The 9052-nt window shown below is 43.7% G+C and overlaps 1 pseudogene; it reads left to right on the forward strand.

Moving 5' to 3' along the window:
• Nucleotides 1–1362: 1362 nt before the first annotated feature.
• Nucleotides 1363–8452, forward strand: LOC102907771 (olfactory receptor 5P80-like; annotated as a pseudogene).
• Nucleotides 8453–9052: the final 600 nt, after the last annotated feature.

Here is a 9052-nt window from a genome sequence, read left to right on the forward strand (position 1 = left end):
TTTCTTTTTCTGTTAATATAGGGATGTTTATTTCTCATTTTTTATGATAGAAATTATAAACATGTTTTTAAAAGACATTGATAATTAGTTCCACATTTGCGTGTTTATATTATAAACTCATGACATTATGTATACTATCTTAGTCAAATTAAGAATATCATGTGGTGGCATGTTTTAAAATAAAGCAATTATGAGTGTTGTATAGTGCATGTCACTTATCTAGGGTTTCATAAATTGTCAGTGACAAAGTCAGACCCTTATCCCTGGCTTGCATGGCTAAACCAGTCATGGTATTTCTGTATAATATGTTTCATCCATGCCATGCAATGCTCAGTTCAGCTTTGATACTGTTATAGTCATACATTTTCCGTAAAAGGTTAAATTTCACTAGTAAATTTCACAACTCTGCCCTGTACAAGAAAAGCAATACAATGGAGTTCAGATATATGAAAGTACACTGTTAATAATGTGTGTGTGTGTGTGTGTGTGTGTGTGTGTGTGTGTGTGTGTGTGTGTGTGTGCATGTAAACATGTAGTCTTCCTGACACTGAATGCTTGGGGGAAATTAGTTGTTCTGTTATGGAATATTAGTTGAAGATGTGTTATGTGATGGAATATTTGTTTAATGATGCAAAGTTGTGTTGCATTCTTTTATGTTGCATTTGTTTAACTCTGCAAAGCTGTGTTACTTTGCCTGTCTAAAACACCTGATTGGTCTAATAAAGAGCTGAACAGCCAATAGCAAGGCAGGAGAAAAGATAGGCAGGGCTGGCAGGCAGGGAAAATAAATAGAAGAAATCTGGGAAGAGAAGATGGTGGAGTGAAAGGAGAAGAAGAGGAGGACTCCAGCGGCCAGCCACCTAGACACAGAATAAGAAGTAAAGAAAGGGACATAGAAAAGTAAAAGCCCAGAGACAAAAGATAGACAGGATAATTTAAAAAAAGCTGTCTAGAAATAACCCAAGCTAAGGCTGGGCATTCATAAAAAATAAGTCTCTTTATGGTTATTTGGGAGCTGGGTGGTGGGCCCCCCAAAGAGTAAAGAATAAAAAAAATAACAACTACTTTGTTCTATTTCAGTTGTTCTTTATTACTCATTGGAATATAAACTAATATGAAGCACAAATGATATGTTCGTTACAAAAAATAAGTACTAAGTTTTAGTGTCCATGCATTAATTGATACTTACTACTTTGGATTTATGTGAGGTAGTACATGAAAGTATTTCTCCTGAAAATTATACATAGTATATGTATTTATGTCATTTATATTATATAGCTGCTGTATATATAATAGATTGCAATACTGTATTCTATTCTAACAGCTGTCAAGTTTTCTTTCGAGGCAGTGTTCTTGACATATATGGGACCTGGTGAATACATAACAGAGTTCATTCTTTTGGAGTAACAGAGGATACTACAGTCTGTGCCACTTTATTTGTTATGTTTCTAATAATCTACTCTGTCATCTTACTGGTCAATGTGAGCATAATCACGTAATCATGCTGAGCAGAAGTAACCCTCAACTTCACACCCCCATGTACCTTTTCCTCAAACATTGTAGACATTGGTTACTCCTCATCAGTCACAACTATCATGTGGAGGGGCTTTCTCAGGGAGGAAATAATCATCACTGTGTCTGGATGTGTGACCTAACTCTGTCTTGTGATATTTGGGTCAGCCAAGTACTTCCTGCTAGATGCCATGGCTTATGACTGCTATGTAACCATCTGCTCACCTCTGCTCTAATCCACACAGATGTCCTACATAGTCCGAATCCTTCTAATGGGACCTTTCTACCTAAGTGGATGTGTGAATGCTTGGATATTTACTGGTTGTTCCATAAATCTGTCCATCTGTGGACCAAATAAAGTTAATCATATTTTCTGTGACTATTTACCATTTTCAAAGCTTTCTTTTTCTCATGACTTCTCTTCTGAAGTCATTGAAGCAATCACTTCAGGCTCCATCATTGTGGTCACTGTGTTTATCATTGCTCTGTCTTATGTCTACATCCTCATCACCATTCTGAAGATGCATTCAACTGAGGGCTACCACAAGGCCTTCTCCATCTATACCTTCCATCTCACTGTAGCCACTCTGTTCTATGGGACCACTACATTCATTTATGTGTGTGGGAGCCCACAAGTACTCCAGCTTGTAGCTTGTTTCCATCTTGACTCAAGGTCAGAGAGTTCAAGCTTGTCTTTGCCTGAATAACAGGATAGTTGGCCAAAGCCATGGTTACCAGATCTCTTGTCCCCAAGGCTGTCTAACAGGATGCTTTGCCTTAAGGCATGATTACTAGATGTTTTGAGAATTAAGGAGGTGTTTATGCTTGTCTGTACTTTGAACCATGGTGTCCTTGACGGGGGGGGGGGTGTCTTTTTGTCTCCCATGCTTTTGGTATAAAAAGGCTGTGAGTAATAAACTCAGGGCTTCTGTGGCACTGACTGAGAGCCCTCCCGAAGCTGTTCTGTGTCTCTCTTTTATTTTATGTTTATCTCTTTTTTCCTTAACCCTCACTCCCCTATTCAGGACTGTTTGATAGGTTGGCAGGACCAGATAGTTGGCTCCTGAACAGTGGACCTAAATTTAGGGGATCCAATGAAGGCCACTGCAAGTTGAAGGGAGTGCTCAGATTAATGTCAAAAGTGGAAGTGTGATGATTAACTTGGGAGTAAATTGTAAATATAGAGCAAATAGTAGACAGCTGTTTAAAGATATTTTAAAAGCCGGAGGAGCAAATGTTAGGGCAACAGCAGGTAACTAATTTGTGAAGATTTGAATTTGTGATTTTTTTTTTTTAGGTCTGAGAAATAGTTTGAAAATGTGAATGTCTGGGTATGTTGTGTGGGTTTAAATCAGTGATGGAGTGAATCTGAGTGAGTGATCTAGATATGCTAAGGATGCAGGCCTAAGTTAGGTCTAAAGTTGTGATATAAGTAAGTCATAAAGGTCTTGTGAGGTCTGAGGAAATATAGGCTTACAGTATAAGAATGTGTGAAGGCTTAAAAGAAAGTAACTTAGGGTAGATCAGGTGTGCCCTCCGTTTCCCTGAGCATGAGACCTTGGACGCAGACACAAGGAGGAGAACAAGAAAGCAGCATCTGGGCCAAGCACCCACCTCAAACCCAGCAGTCTGAGAATGAGTAGCTGCTTCAGAATCCACCAGCAGCAGCAACAGCAGCTACCTCGGCCTAGCATTGCTGAGACCCACCAGGCATCATCGAGTCACCAACAGCCAGTGCCAAGAGAACCAGGTCAAATAGCAAGGGTCTGTGCACACCTTCTGCCATGAAGGAGCTATGGCAGAGAGAATGCAGCCAGCTGGGGTGTTTGTGAGAGCTGGACTAGCATGGCTGGAGGCTGTGCTCTGCAACCTTGAAGAGCCCTGTAGCTGGAGGAGGCCAGGGACAGGAGACAGCAGCAATGGCAGAGCATGGTCCTAGCAGCTGCTCTGGGTGAGGCCAACTGGCCTGAGCCACAGAACTGAGGGGCTGCCTCTGTTCATCCACGGAGCAGCAGATGAGTCTGCAGAGGATGCAGGGCCATGGATACAGCAGGTAATAGAACCTGGGTGTGGCAGCTGCAGCTGCATTTCTTCTGGAATCTGGGGTCCTGAATGGAGAGGATCAAGGAGATGCCAAGCTGCAGCTCATAACAGTGGGGCAGCCACTTGAGCCACAGCTGCTGGAGAGGACAGTTGAGAGCCTTCAGTCCCCAGGACACCTGGGCCCTGGGTAGGGAAGCTGGCAATGAAAGCAGGTAACAGAGCTCACCTCCCCACTTCACCTTAAATTCATTACCACACATGCATGCATTTTTGGATAAACCCAAAACTGAAAACCACAATGCTCATGGTACTGGGAATGGTTTGCGTTATGGCTTGAGCAGCATACAAGGACTGCAGGGCAGCTGGCAAACCAGACCCTGATCTTCAGTGGAAAACATTAAGACTGGTATCAGAATGGGCTTTTTGAAAATATATGTGTAACTTTTCAGACCTCAGAAATGGGATGGGCAGGAGGGGTTCAATGGCAATAGGCATTTCGATTTCACCTACATAGATCTTCTTTATCAACTGTGGTGACTCAAGAATTATTCTGTGTAAGAATGGAGAGGTCTGTTTTTCTACCCAGCTTCAAAAACAGGGAGTACCTTATCCCCAGGCACCACATCAAACCCTCTGATGAGTAAGAGTAAGATAAAGGTTTTGCTGCTGGCATCTGTTACTCAAGGACTAGACAGTTCAAATGTAGCTTTGGATTGGATGTAAGTTTGTGAGAATTGTAATTTAACCAATTGTGTGTCCATTGTTGATAATCATACTAGAATTATGGCATTAATCAATTAATGTTAGTGAACCATGCTATGATGACAAAGGGTTTCAGGTTCTGCAGGAAATTTGAAAGGCCTAGAGTAGACATTCCAGAATGGCTGGGTTGGTAATTGCCAGAATTGCTGCCCTAATTTCCTTAATAGTTACCACCACTACCACTGCAGTAGCATTGTCAGTCTATGCAGACTGCAGGGTGTGTGAATCAAGTGTCTCAAAATGTATCTGTGACCCTGTGAAATCAGAAAGATATTGATGGAGCATAAGCTGAATGCTTTATTTGAAGTAGTATGGTTGTTAGGGATAAGTTTTTGCACCCCAATAGGCCTCTCCACCAATGCAGCAATCCAAATCAGATAGAATTAGACAGAATTGAAAAAGCCCAGGTTAAATGGGTAAAGCATTCCCTGGTGATTCTCCAGCCCCCCCACCCTGCCCCCAGAGGAGATTAGAACAAGAGACTGGGAAAACATGAGTCTGTTTTCTGGGATGCAACTTAAATACCCTGTGGGAGTGCTCTTAAGTCTCTCTGGGGGAGAGTTTAGTGGGCTTTGAAGGGGTGGGTTTGGGGAAAGAGATGGGGGAGGGGAGTTGAGGTAGATCATTCCAGACTCTTTGGGTATATGGATGCTAGGGTGCCAGGGGCTGAAGTGAAGCTCCCACCCAAACATTCCAGACTCTTTGGGTATAGGGGTGCCAGTTCAAGTCTGGTTACTTCCTGCAGGCATAGGATGACATGAGGAAGCAGGGAGTTGTGAGTTGGTGGTTTCACATTCAGCAAGAGGTGTGAGTGGAGGAGCATCTGGTTGTCATCCTGGAGACCTCAGGCATCTGTTTCTTGAGGAAGCAGAGAACGCAAGTTTCTAGAAAAAAAAATAGATTATTAACATCTGCCCTAGTTTCCTGTAAATATGAATACATAGGGCAAAAGAGCAGATAGGCCCTTAATTGGGAAATCTTGAAAAACTGGAGGGTGGAGGGTCCCAGCTGCTGGGCAGACCATGTATCATGAATAGGTGCCCACTTGAGCCTAGAGAGATACTCAGCATGGGTATCCCAGGAGCTTGGCAGCCAAGGTGGTGGTGAGGATCATAGTATAAGGTCCTGTCCATCAGGGCTCAAGAGACTTAGGAGCTAGCTGTTTGAGGAGTACTCTATCCCCTGGGGAGATTGGGGCAGGCTCAGGGGCAGTTGGGTCCATTGGTGTGGGGGCAGGGAGATAGATGTCAACATGTGAATGGAGAAGGGATCTCAGAAGAGAGAAGTAGGGGAGGTACCCAGCCATTGGGGAGTTTGGGTTAGGAGGTGGTGATTGAGGATGAAGGGCCTTTCATAAAGGAACTCAGGCCTGTAGTGGAACATGGGGTGGCCCAGAGACAGGTAAGGATAATGGGGAGAAGAGAGGTCCAAGATAACCTGAATTCATTGGAGATCTTGGTGAGTTGTTTGATGAGTCCATTGGCCTTTTCAACATTTCCCAAGGATTGTGGGTGATAGGGAATGTGGAGCTTTCAGGAGATGTCTGATAGGGGCTTCATGATATTGCCAATCCTTGCCAGGTTGGTGTCCTCAAAGCTGGTGCAGAGGCTGTCATATCTGGAGGGCCCCCTGTGAATGGACCTGTGAAATACTCAGGAGAGTGTGTTGGCCAAGGTGAGTGTGGCTCCAAAGCAGCTGAGAATATCATGACCAAGCAGAGGTACAGGGCAAGCAGATATGACTAGAAAAAGGTGTGAGAAAAAAATCTCCCTGCAAGAATGCAGAGAAGTGTCAGGATGTTAAGTGGGAAGGAAGGGGTCCTGTCCACCCCCATGACAGAAATTGGAGAAGGAAATATAGGACTGAGTGAGATGTCAAAACAGAATAGGTAGCTCCCATGTCCAAAAGAAAGTCAGTAGACTTACTCGCTACCTGCAGCATCACCCTAGGCTCAAACAGGGCAATGGGAGTCACCAAGTCTAGGCTGTATCAGTCCTCCACCAGGCTTAGGAGTTCAAAGGCAGGAAGAGTCTCAGATGCCAGTGTTGGTGAGCCTGGATATCTGTGCATGGCATAGAGGAGGAGCCCACATGGGGCATTCCAATCTCCAGTGCCCAGACATCAGCAGACAGGGGATGTCCTCCTGGGCAGCTTGGGGTCAGGGCAATATCATGACCAGTGGCCCTGCTTGCCACATTCGAAGCAGGTTTTTAGCAGAGTTGACTTGGGCTGAGCCCCGGTGGGATGGAGACTCATGGTCAACTTCCCTTGTCCCTCTTGTGGGGGCCCTGGTGGCCTCAGGGCAGCTGCTAAGGCTTGGGCTTGGAGCATATTTTGTTGTAGCCTTGTCTATCGGGATGACTCAGCTGTCATCAAAAACTTTAAAAGCCATTTTCATCAATTCCTGTAGGGGAGTTTGGGCATCCTCCTCAGCCTTCTTAAATTCTTTTCTAATATCTGGCACTGACTGAGATAGGAAACTAGTGGCAAGGACCATGGCTCCCGCTGGGGAGGCTGGGTCAAGACGAGTATATTGAACCATCGTCTCTTGTAACCAGTTTAGATAAATAGCCAGGTTTTCACCAACTAGGTGTGTAATCTCTCTCTCAGGACTTATCAAAATTAACAACTTTGAGACCATTTCCATACCTTGGAGGAGTCAACAAACCAGGAGGTCTCTTCTCTGGAGACTTGAACAATTACATCAGCTCCAGCTTCCTCTCAGGGAGGGCAGAGGAGGGCAGGAGTCTGGCAAAACTTAGTATGAGAAGAAACTGGGAAAATTCAGGGGCATTAGGCCAGTATCTAAAAGGGAACCCGGATGTAGGTTGAGGCATTGGGAGATAGAGGGTAGCAGTGGGGGGAGGGGAGGACAGAAAGTAGGATGGATTTTGTCTTTGATTTGTGGCCCCATAGGAGGGGGTTGGGTAGTTAGAGTTTGGGGGAAGTGGGGGAGGGGCCAGTGTCCCTGGCAGCATGGTCAGAGTGGAATTGTCAGGATCCCAGTTCCCATATGGGCAGAAATCTGGAGGCACTATGACCGTAGCCAACAAGACCAGTGCTGTGGGACTTTGGCCTCTGTAGGGAAGGTGGAAATGCAGAACTCAAAAACCACCAACAAAAAATTTTAAGATAGCAGAGAGTGGAAAATTATAAGGTTTTCTCAGGAGGCCACCTTGACTGGTTATCGAGCGTGTACTGTGGCCAGGCCTTAGTACTCAGAGAAATCAAGCTATTAGGACAGATGGTATCATATGACCCCAATTTGAATAGATTTTGTAAAAGACATTGCAGGGGCGTTTGGGGATCAGGCTTTGAATGGCAAGTGTCCATTTCACAAGTCTATCCCAGAGACCCAAAGCCTAGCACAATGCATCTACTGTGGTAGGTCTTGGGTCAAAAAACAGGGGTGTGTGGGAAATTCCCTTCAACAGAAAGTTTGGAGAATAGGTCCCATGGAACAAAGGCAGCCCTTTGCTCTGAAATGGGTCAGAGGCATAGTCATCTGAGGAGTCCAGAGAACATTTTAAAAAATAAATAAAAAGGGGGTAATTGTGAGAGCCCACAATGACTCCAGCTTGTGGCTTGTTTTCCTCTTGACTCAAGGTCAGAGAGTTCAAGCTTGCCTTTGCTCTTTAGGCCTGAATAACAAGATGATCGGTCAAAGGCGTGGTTACTAGATGTCTTGCTTCCCAAGGCTATATAACAGGATGCTTTTCTGTAAGGCATGATTACTAGATGTTTTGAGAATTAAGGAGATGTTTATGCTTATCTGTACCTTGAACCATGGTGTCCTTGAGTGGGGGAGGTCTTTTTGCCTCAGGGCTTCTGCAGTACTGACTGAGAGCCCTCCTGAAGCTATTCTGGGTCCCTGTCTTTTCTTTCATGTCTCTATTTTTCATATCTGTTTTTTCTCAATCCTCACTCCCCAATTCAGGTCGGACAGGGCCTGGCATAAGTGAAGCCCAAGTCCATTTACTCCACAGATCAGAAAGAGATGGTGTCTGTGTTCTAAACAATGATGATCCCTATGTTAAATTCCCTCCTCTAAAGCATCAGAAACAAGGGTGTTAAAGAGGCCATGAAAAATTTATGGCTACCATTCACTAGTAGCCATAAATATCTGGCATTTTAAACAGTGTCATGAGCCCTGATATTACAGGTGAATGGACAGTACAGTATGCAACTATACAGTTATATTTAGGGTATTTTAGACATAAACTTTATAGCCTATCAAGAATGTCCTCATTGCAAAAAAATAGCTTTACTAAAATGGCAATACTTAAAAATTTTCTCTTGAGGAAGAGGTCTTGGTGGACTCTTTCATAGAGCAAAGGGAAGCAATGCCTTCTGGGAATTGAGCTAAGTTTTAAACTAGTCTTTAAGATTAGAAATCAAAAACAAAAATATTAAGGAAATGAAAACCTAATTGATCTTTGAAGCATTGTTTTGTGGAATTGAGTGGGACTTTTGAGACCTTTCTTCCAGAAAACAAGGACTTGGTTGTCAGGCCTATATTAGGCCTAAACCTTGGTGCCATGTATTTGTACTTAAATCATTTCAATGGAAAGTGTCTTAGTAATTGGAACTTCTATTGCAGTTTGGAGTTCTTCCATTTGAAAAATGTGATATTTGCATGGGATTGTTTGAATCTTGTTTTCTAGTCCCTCCCCATCACCACCCTCAGAGTCTGAAGGTAGATTTTTCTCTTGATAAAGGAACAAAAAAAGTGAAC

The sequence above is a fragment of the Peromyscus maniculatus genome, chromosome 1 (assembly GCF_049852395.1).
Source record: "Peromyscus maniculatus bairdii isolate BWxNUB_F1_BW_parent chromosome 1, HU_Pman_BW_mat_3.1, whole genome shotgun sequence".
Classification (NCBI taxonomy): Eukaryota; Metazoa; Chordata; class Mammalia; order Rodentia; family Cricetidae; genus Peromyscus; species Peromyscus maniculatus.